This window comes from Cryptomeria japonica, chromosome 2, assembly GCF_030272615.1.
Source record: "Cryptomeria japonica chromosome 2, Sugi_1.0, whole genome shotgun sequence".
Classification (NCBI taxonomy): domain Eukaryota; kingdom Viridiplantae; phylum Streptophyta; class Pinopsida; order Cupressales; family Cupressaceae; genus Cryptomeria; species Cryptomeria japonica.
The window spans coordinates 105398135-105410744 of record NC_081406.1 but is presented as its reverse complement, the minus strand read 5'-3'; positions in this window follow the sequence as shown (position 1 = coordinate 105410744).

The window sequence follows — 12610 nt, the reverse complement described above, 5'->3', positions numbered from 1 at the left end:
TTGTGTCGGATAAATTTCTCCAACATTTCTTGATTATAAGTCTTCTAAGAAAGTTCGCACTTCCGAAGAGAGTTCATCTTGGTCAACCATATTAGGATCTTTTGGTTGATTTTGAATTCTAGGTTGCACATTTTGTGTAGGATCTTGTGTAGGGTCTTCATATAGGACACTAATGTCCGGTATACCATATTGTTGTTTGGCCATATTTTTATTTTGAGATCGAGTTGTGAACATACATGAATAACCTTAGAAAACATTGATTGAAGAAAGAAGAAATTTGATGAAAGGACTTAGCAAGGATCTTGGATTTTGGGATTTGAATTTGATGAAATTGGATTTGGTTGATTGGTAGAGTCCTTGGATTAGGACATGGATTTTATTAAGATTACACCTTAGTCCTTGGGTGAGGATGTTAGGGGAGAAATGTTGATGAAACCACAAGCAAGGCAATGACCAAGTTGGGTAAAATTTAGACCTTGGAATGATGATCAAAGTCTTTATTCTACTAAGGGTTGACTAATGACCTTAAGTAAAATAAAGATGCGAGATAAGAGTCTTGATTGACTCAAAGCATAAGGCAAAGGTACTTGAAGAGGATTCTTCTTCAAGCACAAAGTGAAGTGATTGATTGATTAAGGATGAGGTCTAAATGAAACTTCACAAGGCATAAACCTTAATGTGAGGTTAAATTGGATTAAAGGATGCTTTGATTTGTATTTTAGAATTGATTTGATAATTGAAGATGATTGGTTTATGGCCAAATGATGTGTTAAGTCCTTAGGAAGATATTGAGGATGATTGATCGAAGAGAGATGGTAGTGATGATTAGAAGAAATTTGACGACTAGGCTATCCTTTCCATGAACATGACTCAATAGATGATTGGTTTGGGTGAGAAGTTGTATGAAGGGATACAAGCACCCTAATTCTGACAATAGTTGGTGTTAAAAGATAAACCTAAACCTTGATGGAGGGCATAAACTCTTAATTCATCACTAGCATCAAACTCATTGTTACAATCATGGGCGTAATCATGGTAATGATGCAAGAAGGTCCTATGTTTAAGCAAGAGTTTGCGGTTTGTGTATCAAAACTTTCAACGTCTAATAAGTTGTGCTTGTGTGAGCTTATTCTTCTTGATAGGTTGGTTGATTGACTTCTTGGGATGCTAATTTAATGGGTTTATGAAACATGAGACAGACAAAGTTTTGACACAATTGGGACTTTGTGTGGAAGAGGACTAGGATGTGACTAGGCTATGACTATGATTGGAATTGTGACTAGGACTTTGACTTGGATGATTGTTTGTTTTTAGACAAGTGTTTTGTAAAGTGTTTGAGGATAATGATGTATTTAGTATACTCTTGGCAAGTAAGCATTAAGCAAAGAAAACACAATAATCAATTGAATTTTAACTCAAAGACACTCATGCTCATATACAACATTCTTAGGGCTAGCAAGGACAATAGTCGCTAGATCCCAATTAGTTTCCTAGCTATGCTTACCCAGAGTGGAAACTTAGATGCTTGACCCCACTAGCTCCCCTCCATGGCACTCACTTCTCCGGGGCAGCCAAGCATCAATTCCCATCAAAACTGCTCATGGAAAACTTTGTGTCTCTGCTAAGGGCCATAAAAATATGGGCGGCTTCAGAGGTCTGACCTCCTACACCAATGACTAGAAGGTTTTTGGCCACTATGCACAAGGTGTTTAGTATGGCTTCTCTTTAGGAGCTACCCTTCATAGTTGTGCAAGCGCGATTGAGGCCTATAGCCCAACGAAGCACCAAGAACTTAGTAGTGGCGCAAGCATGATTGAGATCTCTAGGATCCTATTAAGCACCCAATGTGAGAGTGAACTCTCATATAGCCCTAACCATTGATTCTTTTGATCTCAATGTCCTATTTATTATAGTGAGTTGGGAACCCCAGGTTTGGGTGTACTCACTTGGGTCGTTCCCCTCTCACAAGTTCAAAAAGAAACTTGGGAGGGCAGGCCCGCTAAGGGTAAACATGCAATAAACATGAAAAGCTTGGAGGGTCTGGATTTCTGATCATCTAGATAGACAAGAGCATACTCTCCTACCTTTATGCTTTTCACAAACACAAAAAACAATGATTCATTTACCCCCTAATTAAGTCTAAGTGCCTAAAAAAAAAGAAAACACAAAGTTTAGTCAAATCTCCAAGACAACCTGCAAAAAATCAAATCAGTAGTTTTGTGTTTTTAGGTCTTGGACAATCAGAGAAAGTTGAAAAACTCACAAAAATGTAATTAATAGACACAGGTCTGCAGAAATAGCACATGCGCTGATTTGTAGTCAACCGCGCTCAAGCGTCTGCACAGACACTGAAACGCCTGCATACGCGCTAAAGTGGGCTGAAAGTTAAAAAAAAAGGAAATGCAAAACACAAAACAAAAGGAAATTGCCAATTTATACCTGAGCAATTGAGTTGTTCTGATTCGGTCACACCAAAGCACTTGCACTTGCACTGAAACAAAAAAATCTCCAAAACAAGTTAGCGGTTAGAAAAAAAAATTAATTTTTTAAATTTCAAAACTAAGCAGGATTTTGAGAAATGGTCGCGCTAATATAGGTGCGGTCGCACTAAAGTGTGAGCATACGCATTGAATCAAGTCAATACATACAATGGTGTTTTAAAATTCAAAAAATTGAAATTAGGCGTGGACCTAGTAGAGTGCTCACACTATTCGTAGATCATTCATGTTGAATCAAGACTACCAAAAAGAAAAGGCTAACTAAAGCAAAACAACCTAATTTTTTTGTTTTTTCTGATTTTTTTTAATTTTTTAGTACTTTTAGATGTTAATAGTAGAAAAAAGGAAGAATAAGAAAGAGGGCATATTGTTAGACGAAGTAGAAAAATCCTGAGAGCAGATGCGTTGTTCTTGAAGCGCTCATGCTGATGTGAAGACTTGCAGTGGAGCAGTAAAACAAATTTGAATTTCCAGCACTCATGCTAATGCGCGTGCACACACACTGAAAACTTTGTCGCTCGCACTGCACTCGAGTCGGTTGCACTGATTTGTAGATGCTCACACTATTTCGGTATATGCAATAAAAAACTCACAAAAAACTCAAAAAATATTAAATTCTAGGGATGTGGGTCCCACTGGGCATGTCAAAATGAACCAAGGGAAATATCTTACTGCAAGGTTAGATTGTTAGTTCGAATCAAAACACAAAAAGACACAAAAAATTCAAATAACAAAACATGAAAAATAGTCTTTTATACCTTGCCAAGAGAGTTCTCTTGTTTCTCCAATTTGGACTCTTGTTGAAGCTAAGAATGTGTCCCTTCTTAGCTTGATTGGATTGGTCCAATGTCGATAATGTGGTTGGCTCTCCAAGATTGTGCACAATGGATGGAAGATAGATGGATGAGGATGGATGGATGAGAAGGGATGAATTGATGAACAAGGAGGTACGAATTGGCTAAGTGTGGGTGAGTGCAAATTTTGGCATAATATGGGTATGAGGATGATTTCTTGAACTCAAAATAGCAGCATAGACTTACTTGACTTGGAGATGAGAAACAATGGGATGTAGTCCTCAATTTATAGGAGGAGAAGAGGAGAAATGGAGGGCTAGGATTGACCCAAGATGAAGGGTCAAGATTTCTTGTGAGCCCACACATGGCCCAAGAGGAGGTGACAAGACAAGTGTGGAGACCAAGAGATATGCCTTAAAGGCATTTCTTATCTCCACACTCCTCAAGGCTAATTGGGAAGACTTCCCAATGTGGCTAGGGAAGGGAAAGGAATAAAATATTCCTTGAGGGATGGGGATGAGGAATTATTAATTCTTCAAAAAGGATGATCATGAGGATTGGAAGAATAAGGAGGAATTAAAAATTCTTTGGAGGATGGGATGCCTAGAGGAATGTGAGATTTTGAAAATCTCACATTCACCTAGGAAAGAGCATTTAAGGAAGGTGGTTGGATGGAAGGGACAAGGAGTTGACTTTGTGGATAATTATGATGATTAGCCACTAGCAACTCATTAGGAGAGGGATTAGAAGAAAGATTAGGTGGGATTAGGGTAGATTAGATTTGTAGGAGGATTTTACTAGGAGAGAGAATGAGTGGAGGGAATTAAAAATTAGAAGAATAATGATAAGTGAGTTTAGGGAGCTTCTAGAAGAATTCATTAGGTTAATGATGAATTATGAAAAAGGTGATTTGTAGGAATCACTTAGATTAATTAATTAATTAAAAGGAGGAATTTGAGGAGACTTAATATTAGGGATTTTTAGAAGAATAAAGGTGGATTGATTTATTAAATAAATCAATCAACAGACTATAGTGACAACATTAATTATATTTAATTACTATTGAGGAGGAATAGGAATTGGCACAATTAATAAATTAATTATGCAAAGAACTTAAAATAATTAAAATAATTATTTTTAAGTGTCTACAGTGTGCAAGTTACATAAGGCACTTTATGGATTGAAACAAGAACCAAGAGCATGGTATGAAGATTACACTCTCACTTGGTAAAGATAGGTTTTCAAAGAACCAGTGAAGATAGTAACATATATCTCAAGACAGAAGGAGATAAGATACTAGTAAGTGAGGTATTTGTTGATGATATCATTTTTGGAGGAAATGATGATATGTGTCATGATTTTGCTAATGAAATGAAGAATGAGTTTGAGATGTCACTGGTAGTTGAGATAAAAAATTTCATAGGTCTACAAATGCAACAGATGAAGGAAGGTATTTTTATCACACAATCCATGTATGTGAAGGAAGTGTTAAGAAATTTTGGAATGGGAGACTATAAACCAATTAGAACACCAATGGTTATAGGTTGTAAATTGTCAAAGGAGGATGATTTTGAACCGGTTGATGAAAAGGAATATAGATCCATGATAGGTAAGCTACATTATGTTGTCCACAATAGATTGACAATTTCTCATGCAGTAGGATTGGTTGCCAGATTCCAGAAAATCCCAAAGGAGTCGCACATGGTTGCAAACAGAAGAATTTTTCAGATACTTGAAAGGCACTATAGATTATGGATTATGGCATCCATATGCAAGAAATTTTTACTTAAAAGTCTATACCGATGCAGACTGGGTAGGCAATATTGATGATAGGAAGAGTACAACCGGAGGAGAATTTTTTCTTGGAGAAAGATTAGTATCTTGGAGCAGAAAGAAACAGAGTTGTATCTCTCAATCAACAACAAAAGCTGAGTATGTTGTAGCTTACATGAATTGTACCTGTAGACACCCAAAATTGTCCAGTCTAATTAAATAAATATTTTATTTATTTATTTATCTAAGCTTAATTCTTCTATTAATTAAATAAATCTTTATTTATTTAATTAATTCATTTATCCTCTTCTAGCCTTATTTCTCATTTAAATAAATACATTTATTTATTTAAATTATCCTTTTCCTAAATTAAATAAATATTTTATTTATTTAATTATCCCACTTCTTCTATTAATTAAATAAATCTTTATTTATTTAATTAATTAATTAACCTTTTCTACCCATGACACATGTCATTCATCTCTTAATTCATACACTACCTACCCCTTTCATTATTTTATTATTTCTTTTACCTACCCTCTAATCATAGCCGACCTCCTTTTACACCTCTCAATCTTATCCCTCTATTTCATATAGTGTCTTCTATATAAGGAGATGCTTCCTTCATTATCAAACCCTAATGAGCTAATGAAAAATCTTAAGGACTACACTACGATCCTACTTGCAACCACATTCTGTTCTTTTGTTGAGCTCTTGTGCATATAAAATCTGAGAGCAAATATATCAAGCAGGATCAATGGAGATAGGAAGAATGGAGATCCAAACCCTATTGGACATGTGATGGTATAATCTTTGTGATTTCATTTGATTTGCATTGTCTTAGGTAATCTTCATATGTTATGGTGGATCTTTGTTGTTGTTAGGCTAGGGTTTTGTGGTTGAATTCATTTAGCCTTTCAATATCATTATTATTGTTATCCATTTTCACCATATACATTTTGGCACACCCGGTGGGACTCTTGTCCCTTTCTACATTTAACATCTTGTTGCAGATTTTGTATTTTGAAGTTGCAGATCCAACGTTTTCAGCAACATTTTGATATTTTTGCATCTGCGCACTTTCGGATCACATTTTTGATTTTCTGGCGCATATACGACCTCTAGAATCGCATCTATGTTATTGGCAATATTTTATTTTGTAGGTTCCAGGAAAGCGCGTTTGTGTTCTAAAGTCGCGTCTGTGATGTTTTTGGCGGCGTCTGTGTCCAGAAGGCACGTCTGTGTTCTGTAGGCGCATCTGTGCTCCACAGAACCACGTCTGTGTCACCCAGGCACATTTGTGTTAAGGGTAACCACGTTTGTGTTAACCAATTCAAGTTTTGGGTTTTTATTGATTCAGTTTTTGGATTTTTTGCATTTAGGGTTTCAGATCTTGTTTATTTTGAGCTAACATTTCAGATCTAGCTAACGAAATTGGTGCAGCTTCTCTTAAAGGCTAAATCGTTTGGTTGAAGGCCCCTATTTTCACAAAGTCTTTTGGGTTTAAAATTTACCTAACTTTTGTGCTTGTAGGAAGGGGTGATCATTTGAAACAATCCAAACTACTAACAAATCTTTGTTGCAGGACCTTGGCAAGGGTTTTTGGATTTTTGTTGTGTGCCTTGTTTTCATAGATTAGCAAACACTTCAATTGGTGCACTAAAATTGAATCTTTGCCTTTTATGTCTTGAGCATTAGGATCTTTTTGTTTAATCTTTAGAGGGCCTATCTTCCCGTGTGGTCATTAGGACTACTAGTGAGAAGAGAACGACCCAAGTGGTAGCAAAAGAAAAGCCATCTTCTTCCAAACCACTATAAATAACTGTATTCATGGTGAAAACTATGAATAACGTGTGCTGATTAGTTCATACCGACACTATGTCTCCCCATAAACCTGTTTGATCAAATTTATTTGATCAGTTGTAGGGCGTAACCCCTACCGACTGGGAGCCTTCTGTATTTACAGAGCTGAAAGTGCCACATGTATGGCCACACGAGCGGATGCCCTTACTAGCACCTTTTTGTTTTAGAAGCCCAAATCCTTCTAGTTGTTGGGGCAGGAGGTCAGACCTCTGGTAGCGGCCCACACACATACGGTTCTTAGTAGAGATACAAAGTTCGCCACAGGGAGTTTTCGTGGGGACTAATGCTTGGCTGACCCGAGAAGTGAGTGCCGAGGGTGGAGCCAGTGAGGTCAAGAATCTAAGTATCCACTTTGAATAGCGTAGCCTCGGGGGTAAAACCCCATGTGGGATCAACAACTATTGTCTTGGCGAGCCATAAGAATTGTGCTTGACTTATGTTAAACATTCAAAACATTCAAGACCAAACAGCAAAACATTGTGTCTTTTGTGTCTTCAAGTGTATGCAAAACATTTTTACATCAAACAACACACTTTTCTTGGAGTCATTTTGAGTTTAGACACTTGCAAAAATTGAGTCCTCATCAACATTGTGTCCTCTTGTCACAAATAGTCAAACAGTCAGATTTGGTCACAACAAAATGACTTCACAGATTGGAGAAAATTGCACAAAATTTGTAGAAACGCGTCTGTGTCAGGCATAATAGCGTTTGTGTTGTTTAGCCATGTCTGTGAAGGGCAGAATCACGGCTATGTCCACAAAATCAATATTACACTTGGCAAAAAAATATCAGAAACACGTCTGTGTTAAATAGAGCAGCGTCTGTGAAGTATACAGGCGTGTCTGTGTTCAGAATTAAAAAAATGTTACAGTCCAGCAAACAAACACAGTCAGTTTCAAAATTCTTGAGCTTCCTAGGTCATTTCTCCAGGGTTTCATTTAGCATTCAACCTGTCCTCGGGTCTCACAAAGTCCATCATTGCTTTACATCTCTCATTACAGTCACAATTGTCTAAACTTGAGTCAAAAGGTCACTTGCTTGTCCTCATCATACTTTGTCAACACACTACATACAACAACACTTTTCTAAGTGGTCCCTCATCAAGGTTTCTTACCTTTGGGTCTCATTTGGTCTTACTTAGAGTCAAGGTCAACTTACCTCATCAAGAGAAACTATCCTCTCTTTGGAAGTCACACCTACTCTACTACATACATACTTGGTCTTATACTTTGGACATTGCAAGTACACTTCAGATTCATTTACATTCCATCCAACTCTTGGTCTTCCATACTCTTTCCATTTTTCATCTAATCTCACACATCTTGGTCAATACCTAGTTCATGGTTGAAACCCGTCTTCAAAAATCTAGGAGAGAAACTAAAGAGGCTCAAGAGTCCGCAAACATGAGTTCTTATGAATATGATAATGATATCTTTTTCAATTCCGATCATACTACATTACCTGACATGGATGCCTATAGAAACATTCCAAATGTTGAGAACATGGACACTACAAATAACAATGCTACACACAATGACAATATGGACAAATTTTCTGTACATTCAGCAGATGTGGAAGAATCCATTATGAATCCCCATTTCAATCGATTGGTTGAGGAAATAATGAGGAGGGATAGACAATACTTTTTACAAATGATGGCACAAAGTGGAGCCAAGATACCTCATGATTTTGACATGTCTCAAATAATGGAAAATCGACCTTTGCAACAACCTCACTCCAACATGGATCAAAGGAGACCTAATAGTGGAGGCAATAGAGGACCACATATGGTACCTGAATCACCATCAGCTTTGCTTCAAAAACCAGAGGTCCCACATACACATGGTCAAGCATATGATACTCACCTTCATAGACCATTATGGAAGTCTTATGTAGATAGATATGCTCAATCACATACTAATGCTAAGGATCAACCACCAAAGCAATTGGATATTCAAAGGCATGCTCAAAATTTGGACACAAGGAAACCTCATGTCAAATTTGGGGGCAACACATTAGAACATGACATGCCTATAGAATATGGTATACATGCACAAAATAGATATGGTGTTCCTCAACATGAATCTATACCAAGTGGTCCATATACACATCATTACTATAGACCTCCTCCATATGAACATGTGTATGATCAATATCATCCATATATGCAACATGCTCCTCCTCCAATTGGTGCCTCAAGCATGGGGTATGGTCCAAGAAGTCGATCTCCACCTAAGAGCAATTTGGAACAACAAATTAGGGACTTACAAAAGAAAATGGAGGACATAAATACACCAAAGCCAACATACACAATGAGAGACATATGTCCTTATCCATTTGACAAGAGCATTCCAATGCCTCCTTTTCCTACACACTTTGTGACGCCTAAATTTGATAAGTATAGAGGAAAAGGGGATCCTAAGGCACACATAAGATAGTTTTTCATAGCTTGCATTGAGGTAGCAGCAGAAGAGACATATTTGATGAGATTATTCCCACAAAGCCTAGGCGATTAAGCTATGGAATGGTTCTCCCAACTTCCACCTGGTATTAAGTCATGGGGTGATCTAGTAGAGGCATTTATCCAACATTTCTCCTACAACATAGAGATAGACATATCAGTCACTACTTTGTGCAACACCAAGCAAAAAGAGGGAGAGTCTTTTGCGTCATTTTTACAAAGATGGAGAAATCTAGCCAGCAGATGCTCTTGTGAAATTCCAGAAAAATAAATGGTAGAAATGTTCACACAAAATGTTAACAAAGACATTGGCTATGATCTAAGGAAAGTTTGTTTGTCCACCTTCAAGGATGTTATTGAAAAAGGCTTAGCAATAGAAAAGGTCCTAATTGAACAAGGAATTATTAAGATATTCAAGATAAACAAAGATGACTTTAAAGGAAAAGATAAGCCAAGATTTTGGAATAAAAACAAGAACATAGTCAATGATGGTGTTGTTGATGCCAATACAGTGTGACCCAAATTCATCTTTTCGGGATCAAGTTCTACAAACAATCAAGTGAATACTCAAACAATTTCTAGATCACGAAGGAAGTACACCCCATTGGGAGAACCACTTGAGTCAGTCTTCAAGAAGCTAGTGGCAAACAAGGTAATCACAGTTCCAGATTTTCCTCCATATGAACCAAAGGTTAAACCAAATCGGTGGAATGATGATGAGTATTGTGAATTTCATAAGAGAAAGGGTCATAAGACAGGAAATTGTCATCAACTGAAGAACATCATACAAGATCTCATTGATAGAGGTGATATTGAGATTGAGGGACACTCATCCAATCAAGAACATGAGATGTTTAAGGAACCATTCCCAAAACATGACAAAGGAAAAGCTAAAGCCATAGATGACTAGACCAACTATACCAGAGCATCTTACAACTATTATTCAACCATCAATCACATCTCGATGGACAATTATGTCTCTACCATTATCATCAAGGACAAAGCGTCTGAGAATTCTACCCAGAGACCCAAGATTGTCTTAAAAGGTGTTGGATCTTCTTCCGAACCTACCTCTGAATGTCATGTTACAACCCACCGAGGTAAAATCACTTTGTAAGGTGCTCCAACTAAAAACACCGCTTCTTCATCAACCAAACCTGAGTATGACCTTGTAGAACAGTTAGGGAAGACACCCGTGCTCATTTCAATCCTTGAGCTATTACGCAGATCTCCTGCACATAAAGCCATTCTTGACAAAATCTTGAGAGATACTACTATTCCTACTGATCTGAACGTGGACTAGTTTCAAGCCATGGTGGGATACCTTTCCGTTCCACACTCCCTTACTTTCACAGAAGCCGATGACGCCTCCATAAGTCAGCCACATAATGCACCATTACACATTGAAGCCTTCATACACAAACATCAGATAAAAAGAGTCCTGATAGATGGAGGAGCAGGTCTAAACATTTGCACATTGAGCACAATTAAACAATTGGGATATTCTGACAAAGCTGTGAATTCTACAAACAAAATTACTATCAAAGCATATGATGATGAAGAGCGTTCATCCAAGGGTACAGTCACCTTACGTCTCAGAGTTGGGCCAGTTACAAAGGATGTGGTTTGTCAAGTCCTAGATCTAGATCTCACATATAACATACTCTTGGGATGTCCATGGATTCATGAGATGAGTGTAGTCCCTTCTACATATCATCGATGTATCAAGTTTCCACACAATGGAGTTGAAGTGACTGTCAAAGTGGATCCAAATCCATTCATATATTGCAACAATCTGCAACCTAGATCAGAAATAACAATACTAGTCAATTGAGAGGCTATTCCTTCATTGGCATATGTGGATCCAGAATCCTTGAAAGCTTTTACATCAAAACAAGCAGAGATCAGAGAAAATTTCAAGTTTAAAGACATGGGATGTGGTGAGTATATATTTCATGTTGAGAAACTCCCACTATCTCCTAACACATTTAGTCAACATGAACAATCTACAAACAATTCGCAATATCAAGGAATTGGGTGTGAACCACCTAGTGTTGTGGCTATTGAGTGTATCACCAACCCTCTTGATAACTCACATAGCCTTACCATATCATCCACTCATTCCATTTCCACTCCTCTCCTAGACTTGGATCAACAAGAATAAAAAAAGCCCTTACTCATTGGGGATGAAAAATCAAGCTTTGAAAAGAAAAATCTAAAAGTCAAAACTAAAGAAAAGTCCTTCAGTCCAAATCAAAATCAAAAGCTATTGGACTCTAAAAAAATTAAAGGCAAGGATAAAAGTCCTATGAAGAAAAAAGAGCAAGAGTTGATCTCCCCTAATATCAAAATAACTGGGGGCAAAAGTTCTACAATTTTAAATCAAAAAGCATACTTGTTGATCCTAAGTCTCCATCATGCTATCCTACTTTCACTTCTTTTCACAATCATAAGCCTTCATCACTCATCCACTTGTTCCACACATCCATTCCCTTCTAGCGATACATCATGGACCTTTAATGGAGCTTTCTCAAGGGACTTTGTTATCAGGGATGCCAAAACTTCTTTAGGTGACACGCATATGGGCCTTTGTAGTCCACACACTAGTAATTCTATCTCAGTTCCTTTATCAAATGAGACAGTCACTCGAGCTACACATCATTCAGTCAAGGAACAATGCAGCTACAATCATAAAGTCAAGCCTCGCACATTTGAGGTAGGCAACTTAGTTCTCAGAGAAAATCCTAAAAATCAACAAGTTAGAGAGAAGAAGGGCAAGTTTGAACCAAATTGGCTTGGTCCTTACATCATTACAGCAGCATATGGATCTGGTGCATATTAGCTCTCAACTACAGAAGGTGAACCTTTGGAAGATCCTATCAACAACATGCATCTTCACAAGTTCTACACATAGCTCTTCAGAGTATCCTAATTCGAAAATACAAAAAAATCAAAAAATTCAAAAATACAAAAAAAACAAAAAAAAAATTCAAAAAAATACAAAAAAATTATAAAACGTAAAAATTGTTACTTGGTGAAAACCTAGCAAACAGGCACCTTGTGACACAAAAAACATTGAAAAATCGAAAAAAGTAAAGAGAAATAATTTCGTCCAACAGTGAAAACCACTTCGGTGGCACCCTGGGCAAGTACCATGGTGAAAACTGGGTCACCAATGCCATGTGTAGAGACATTGCTCCTCCCTCCTTCAGGTTTCACT